The 6,876-nt window shown below is 34.2% G+C and overlaps 1 long non-coding RNA gene across 3 annotated transcripts; it reads right to left on the bottom strand.

The window, feature by feature from the left end:
• Nucleotides 1-2,432: 2,432 nt before the first annotated feature.
• On the bottom strand, nt 2,433-5,195 carry LOC147292974 (uncharacterized). Of its 3 annotated transcripts, none has more exons than XR_015120741.1 (8): nt 4,797-5,195; nt 4,248-4,400; nt 4,045-4,101; nt 3,883-3,925; nt 3,559-3,634; nt 3,278-3,357; nt 2,789-2,849; nt 2,433-2,658 (listed from the first exon to the last, which is right to left on the bottom strand). It is a non-coding gene; the product is annotated as an uncharacterized LOC147292974 (long non-coding RNA). The 3 variants fall into 3 exon arrangements; XR_015120739.1 differs by having other exon boundaries at nt 4,248-4,366; XR_015120740.1 differs by having other exon boundaries at nt 3,278-3,337; nt 4,248-4,366.
• Between the last annotated feature and the right edge of the window lie 1,681 nt (nt 5,196-6,876).

Below are 6,876 nucleotides of genomic sequence, written 5' to 3'. Positions count from 1 at the left end.
CTTGCAAATAAGGTGTTGAAAGATCTCGGTTTGGGATATGAAAAGATTCATGCATGCAAGAATGATTGTGTATTGTTTTACAAAGAACACCAAGGGAAGGATAAATGCCCTGTGAATGAGCCGAGATATAAAAACAAGTCTGTAGAGAGAAAGAAACAGATTTCGCAAAAGGTGTTGCGTTATTTCCCACTTAAGCCAAAATTGCAACGATTGTACATGTTGACACATACTGCAAGTGACATGAGATGGCACAAAGATAAGCGGGTTGAGGATGATGTGATGAGACATCCTGCAGACAGAAGCGCATGGAAAGAATTTGACAAGATATATCCGGATTTTGCAGCAGATCCACGAAATGTCAGATTAGGACTTGCTACTGATGGATTTAATTCATTCGAAAATATGAGCACATCTTACAGCACTTGGCTAGTGGTCGTGGTTCCTTATAATTTGCCTCCCTGGAAATGCATGAAAAAAGAATTCACAATTATGACGCTATTAATTCTGGGACCGCAATCCCCTGGCAAGGAGATCGATGTATATTTGCGGCCGTTGATTGATGAGCTAAAAGAATTATGGCAAAATGGTGTGCCGACATATTATAAGTCCACCGAAACAATGTTTTCCTTACATGCGGCAGTCATGTGGACAATAAATGATTTCCCAGCTTATGGGAATCTATCAAGCTGGAGCACCAAGGGTTATATGGCATGTCCTACTTGTAATAACGATATAACTTCCGCTTGGCACAGTGGTAAAGTATGTTATATGGGCCACCGAAGATGGTTGTCGATGGATCATAAATGGCGTCACAGTAAAGAGGCCTTTGACAGAAAAAAGGAGATGGGCGTGAAACCTAAAGAATTATCTGGTGATGACATCTTGAGGCAGTTGAATAACTTAGAATTTGGCCGGATTGGTAAACATTCCTCTAACAAAGAACGAAATATGCCAAGGTCACCTGCACATCTAAATTGGACGAACAAGTCGATATTCTTCGAGTTGGAGTATTGGTCCAAGTTGAAAATCAGGCACAATCTCGAAGTTTGAGGTGTACTGAGAATCTAGAAGTTTGATGTTGATTTTTTGGATTTTTGTACGTTATTTTATTTTATTTTATTTTTTACCTCACCCACTAGGCCAACAAGTTCTTGTGAACGTACTTAATCTTCCAATGTACATATTTATACACATTATAGATAATAAAATTAATATTAACCTAGCTATATTTTAGACCCTAAAATATATTTTGTATGATCCTAAACCTATACACTAAGTCTATTATTATATATTAATTACTCTATAATGTTATATATACCTAGCTAACATTGTTTATGTATATATAGTTATATACAAACTTATAAACTAGTTAGTAGTTATATAAAGTTATAAGCTTAAATTGTTAATACCCTAATCCTACCAAACCCTAACTGCCCAAAGGCCCCAAACCCCAATCAACCATTTCTTTCCAATTGCCCAAAGGCCCTAAACCCTGTTTTTTTTTTTTTTTTTCCTCTCCAATTGACTAAAGGCCCCAAACCCCAATCTCTCAAACCCCAATCATCCATAAACCTTTTTTTTTTTCTCTCTCCTCAGTTCGGCGTCACGCAAGCGAGCTAGGCGGCGAGACCACCACCAAACTCTCCCTCTATTCCTCCTCTCCCTCCCCATGGTGTTCTCTCTCCCATATCTCTTCTTACTCCTCCATCCTTGATCACCTCTCTGGCTCTAATACTTGGTGAGTTGAATTATGTGATACAATTTATATTGCTAATTGGATGCAGTGATCCTTTAAAATCCACACTTTTACATTTTATTCCAAACACTTATGTTCCTAATTATTTTGAAACTTATTTAAGTTTTTTGTATCTAACCCTAACATATTTAGCTTGAAGTTTCATAAAGAATGTTTCAGATTGTTTAAGAATGCCTCTTACGTTAATTTTGGTATTCTATTTAATGCACTACAACAATAACATGCTTTTGCTTCTGATATATAACAGTCCCCTTTCTCTCTAGCAAAGACTGTTATCAATCACAAACCAGCAATGGCCACAGTGCAGCGACCAAAGCAATGACAGTCGCACAGGATGGGGTCGGTACAGCACTATCCCAACCCCCAGAGCATCCGTCCTTCGTTTATTTCCAGAAAGAGTGTTTTATCTATTAATTTGGCTGCCAAGTTGTCAGGCAGCAGTCAGGTCTTGTCGGCAACATACATGACTTATGTTGTAATGCGTCCACATGTGATTGCAACACTCATTAGAATCATCTATCAGTCCCATGCATTAAACCAGTTTTAAAAAAAAAAAATTAATTAGGTTGAAGTAAATTGCAGCATTAAATTATTATTTGGGCAAATGGATTTCCATTAGAATTTTAGGCAAAAAAATATGGACATCCACTTCATCAAAACATAACAAACTCCTAAATACACGCCACAAACATCAGAAATTGATTAAAAATATTAGGACCAAAATTCAACTACATCAAAAGTGGAGTAAAAACAAAAAAACAAAAGATATCGAGAACATATTAAAAAACTAAATAAATTACAAACAGTTTCATGTTCAATGTAATCTTAAATCAACGCACTTGTAAAAGCTCCATTCATACTGCATGGATTTCTTCTTGGGTTTTGCATGATTCTTCTTTGAACTACAATGATCAACAAAATAGTTTTCATTTTATTGTTAACATTTCATTTGTTAAATACAAGAATGACAAGATAATTGCAATAATCATTCTTAGTTGAGTAAACTTTACTGATATTATAATTGGAACTTACCTGAAATAGAGTGAGCAAGTTGAGAATTCAACATGCCTAATCATTAGCTAGCATATAGCAGCTACAAGAAATTAAAAAGAGAAATCAAGATAAAATGATTGAATAAACACAATGAAATCAATATAGCAGCTAACTTATTAGGACTATCGAAAACAATGAAAAACTAAATTGATATAAAGAACATGAGGTATCCAATTTGACATGAAAAACTACAGTCACTGTTTTCAACAACTAAGAGACTGGACAAAAAAAGGACCGTTCAGAACTTAGGCAGTTACCCACAATGTTCAAAATTTAAAATCAAGCATATTGACACTTGGACAGAAAGACTTAGGGGCGTATGACATATTTTGGTTTCCCTCCAACATCTTGTCCTATTGGAGCCCTAGAGTTAGAAGAACACATCAGAAAAGTTAATTTCAGTAATACACTTCCTATAAATTGGAACTTCATGATTAAGCAGAGTTACTTATAAACAGCAAAGTATACCTCGTAATGATGCATGAAGCAACATCTAAACCGAACTTGGCAGTAGGATCAAACATAAATCTGCCAATTTTGGGAGAAAACTACAAGAAATCTGTTACTAGGAATATAAAACATCTAATTGCATGTGTATAACATAGTCATTAATGGTTGGGATTTCAAATGACCAGATTGAGTTGGTTATAGAAATTGCAACTTAATTTTTAACCCACCCCCCATTTCACCTCATGAGTGAGTAAGCAAACGAATGAGAGAAAGAGAGAGATAGAGTCTAGGAACTATACCTGAATAATTGAGTATTGTGGCTAACCCTTGAAGTGTCTTGCAACTTAAATTCAATCCACTTATTGGGATTAAGTGCTGAAAACACATTAAAAGTATCTATTTAGCATGAGCAACATAAGGGTGAAAATTTTGATATATGACAATCCAGGATTAAGCTTCATATAATAAGTTGATAATACTTTAAAATAAAACTAAGTTAATTACCAATATAAACAAAATCCTTTTAGCTAAATATTTATTCTTAAAAAAGTCCAACCAACTTTCATATTGTAATGCTCAACTTCTGTGTGTGTGGGGAGACAGAGAGAGAGAGAGAGACTCACCAACTTTTGGACCAGCCACTTCTTTGATTTCATCTAGATAAACCTGTGAAAAAATAAGATTACTTAGTTCTCAATACAGAAGAACAACACATTTACTGAAATGATAATTGCAATAATCATTCATAATTGGCTAAATTTTACTGATATTGTATTGGAAGTTACCTGAAATAGAGTGAGAGTGTTGAGAACAAAACATGCATAATAATTAGCATATAGCAGCTACAAGAAATTAAAAAGAGAAATTAAGATAAAATAATTGAATAAATACAATGGGTTTAGCTAATTTATTAGGACTATCGAAATCAATCAAAACTGAATTGATATAAAGAACATGAAGTATCCAATTTGATATATAAAGTATCTACCTGTATAACTCAGCAGCTCTTGATGTATACTTAGCCTCAAGTTTGCCTCCATCAGCCCATCCATGCTGCTTAAATAAAAGCTGTGCTTGGTTGTTTCCCCCAAAGCTCATCGTTCTCAGCTGCTCAGATATCCATGAGTCAAAATTTGTAGATCTATATCCATAATACACATAATTGTAAGCTATGTGTTTGAGTAGGTAATGTCTATTACAGATGAGGTTTTGAATACAACTTTGAAAAATGATTCACAGAATTTCTATAATAATACAATAAAAGCATTTAGCAGTAGTGTAATTTCTTAATAGCACTGATACCGTTAGTTCCAACATAAACGAATAAATTTAAACCTCAACCATAACCTTCAGATTTTCAAATAATGAGAAAGAAATTGAAAAAAAAAATTAAAAAAACATCAAATGAGAATGAAATCTATAAAAGCCCTAGATCAGCTTATGAAAAAAGTCAAAAATCTAGTATTGCTTTATAAACCTTAAATCATCAACACATTTGTAAACCCTAGATCAGCTTAAGAAAAAAGCACAGACGCACCTTAGGCAGTTACCCACAATGTTCAGAGAGGACAATACTGATGGGTCCTTTGCAATGGGAATGAAAGGACCATAATGGGTGAGAGCGTAACACAAAGGCTCTGCAACTCACGCAAAGCTTTGAAAGGACGGTGATTTTTCCTAATCTCTTGAGGGAGGAGGTGGAGTTCGATTTGGGCATTTTAATTTTAAGAGTGTATGAGGCTTTGAGAGAGACAGAGAGAGCACAGATCGAGAGGGTTTGTGAGAAAGAGAGAGCACCAGAGAAGGAGATAGACCAGCAGAGAGGGTTTGAGAGAAAGAGAGAATGAGAGAGAGCAGATCGAGGGATCGAGAGGGTTTGAGAGCTTTTTTTTTTTGCCCAGAGGGTTTGAGAGCTTTTATCATGAAAAACCCAAAGAGTCAGTTGAGTTAATTTGTGGGTTTCAACTTTCAACTTAACTAAGAGTCGGATCCAACAGTGTAAAGAGATGGTATTTCATATTTGTTAAAGAAAAAAAGGAGGTTCATTATAGCTGGGACCCGCATGTGTCAACTCAGCTATTGTAAATCACAAAAAGTGTTAAAAATAATCAATAACTGAAATGATAAAAAGCAACAAACGGATGTGTGAGTTCTTATATTGAATTGAAAATTAATCTATGAATTAGTATATATAATACTAACAAGTAAGAGTGTCCATATGCATCAAAACCAACTTGTAACTATAAGAGTACCCATTAAGTAAACAAGGGTGACAGATGCAGATCTGTCTCTTCTCACCCAGTCACAATAGGGGTTAATTCTTGTAGTGATGGTTTATAATAATTAAAGTTTGATGTTATATTTACTGAAACTCTTTTGACTCTGCATCTCAATGTTGGAACTAAACATAGCTTAATAGATTCAAATTCCTTATTCTTGTGGCATTATTGACTGGGTCTTAATCTAGAGAAAAGTTGAAAAGATTCATAAGGAATGGGGGTTGTTTCGAACTTGGATTTTATTAATCTCGGTGTGTGTATGTGAATTGTATTATGGAAAACAAACCAAACACACCAAGAAATGTGCCATAAGAAATTTAAAGCTTCTTGAATGATTCATACAGACTTTTGTGAACCTTTTTATGATTCATCTTATTGTGATTTTTATGAAAAATATGATGATTTAGGTCAATGTTTTGGTTTCCTTTCCAAACTCTTGGAAATAGTATGTAATGTACACCCAACTATTATGGATATATATGGTTAGGATTACCTATATCATTGTGAATGCAAGATCTTAAGACCACTACATATGTATTAAACTGAGTTAAAGTAGTTCAAAACCTCTTTTTGAACTATGGATACGAAGGAAACTTAGTTTAAGGTAATTGCATATCAGGGTCGCACAACAGAAGTAATAATATAATATGTATGAAAAGAAATTGGATTTTAGAACGACTACTGGTTACTTTATTGGTTTATATTCAGAAAGAAGACATTGATTACAAAGAGACCTTCTCTTCTGAAGCTAAGAAGGACTCATTGGGGATCATTATGGCATTGGTGGCTCAATATGATTTATATTTGCATCAAATGAATGTGAAAACCATTTTTTGAGTGGGAGTTTAGAATAAGAAGTCTACAAAGATATTTGAAGGCTCCCCATTGATAGAAAGAAACGTGTTATCTGTACACTAAGAATTCAATATACGAACTTAAACAAGCTTCCCAAAAAATAGTATCTTAAGTTCAATGATATCCTAATTGCCTTTAGTTTAATGAAGACAGTTAATCTGTGATATTCTAGAGATTAGTGGGAGTAAGTTTATATTTATTATTATGTATATGGATAATATTTTGCTTGCTAGTAATTGTCTTGATTTCTCTCTATTAACTTTGAATTGATGAGAGGCAACTAATTAAAGTGATAGGAATTGAAATATTCCATAACTGATCACATGGATACTCATGTTTGCCTTAGAAAGCATATTGAAACAAGTTTTTGAGAGATTCGGTAAGGAAAATGTTCCTTCAATGTTGCTCTAGATTAGGAAGGGGATATGTTTAGCCTTATGCAATCTCTTAAAGATCAACTGGAACATATGAACATAGGAACGA

This window comes from Dryas octopetala, chromosome 2 (assembly GCF_963921425.1).
Source record: "Dryas octopetala chromosome 2, drDryOcto1.1, whole genome shotgun sequence".
In the NCBI taxonomy this organism is placed as follows: domain Eukaryota; kingdom Viridiplantae; phylum Streptophyta; class Magnoliopsida; order Rosales; family Rosaceae; genus Dryas; species Dryas octopetala.
The sequence above is the reverse complement of the archived record's forward strand: the minus strand, read 5'-3'. Positions and strand labels throughout refer to the sequence as shown.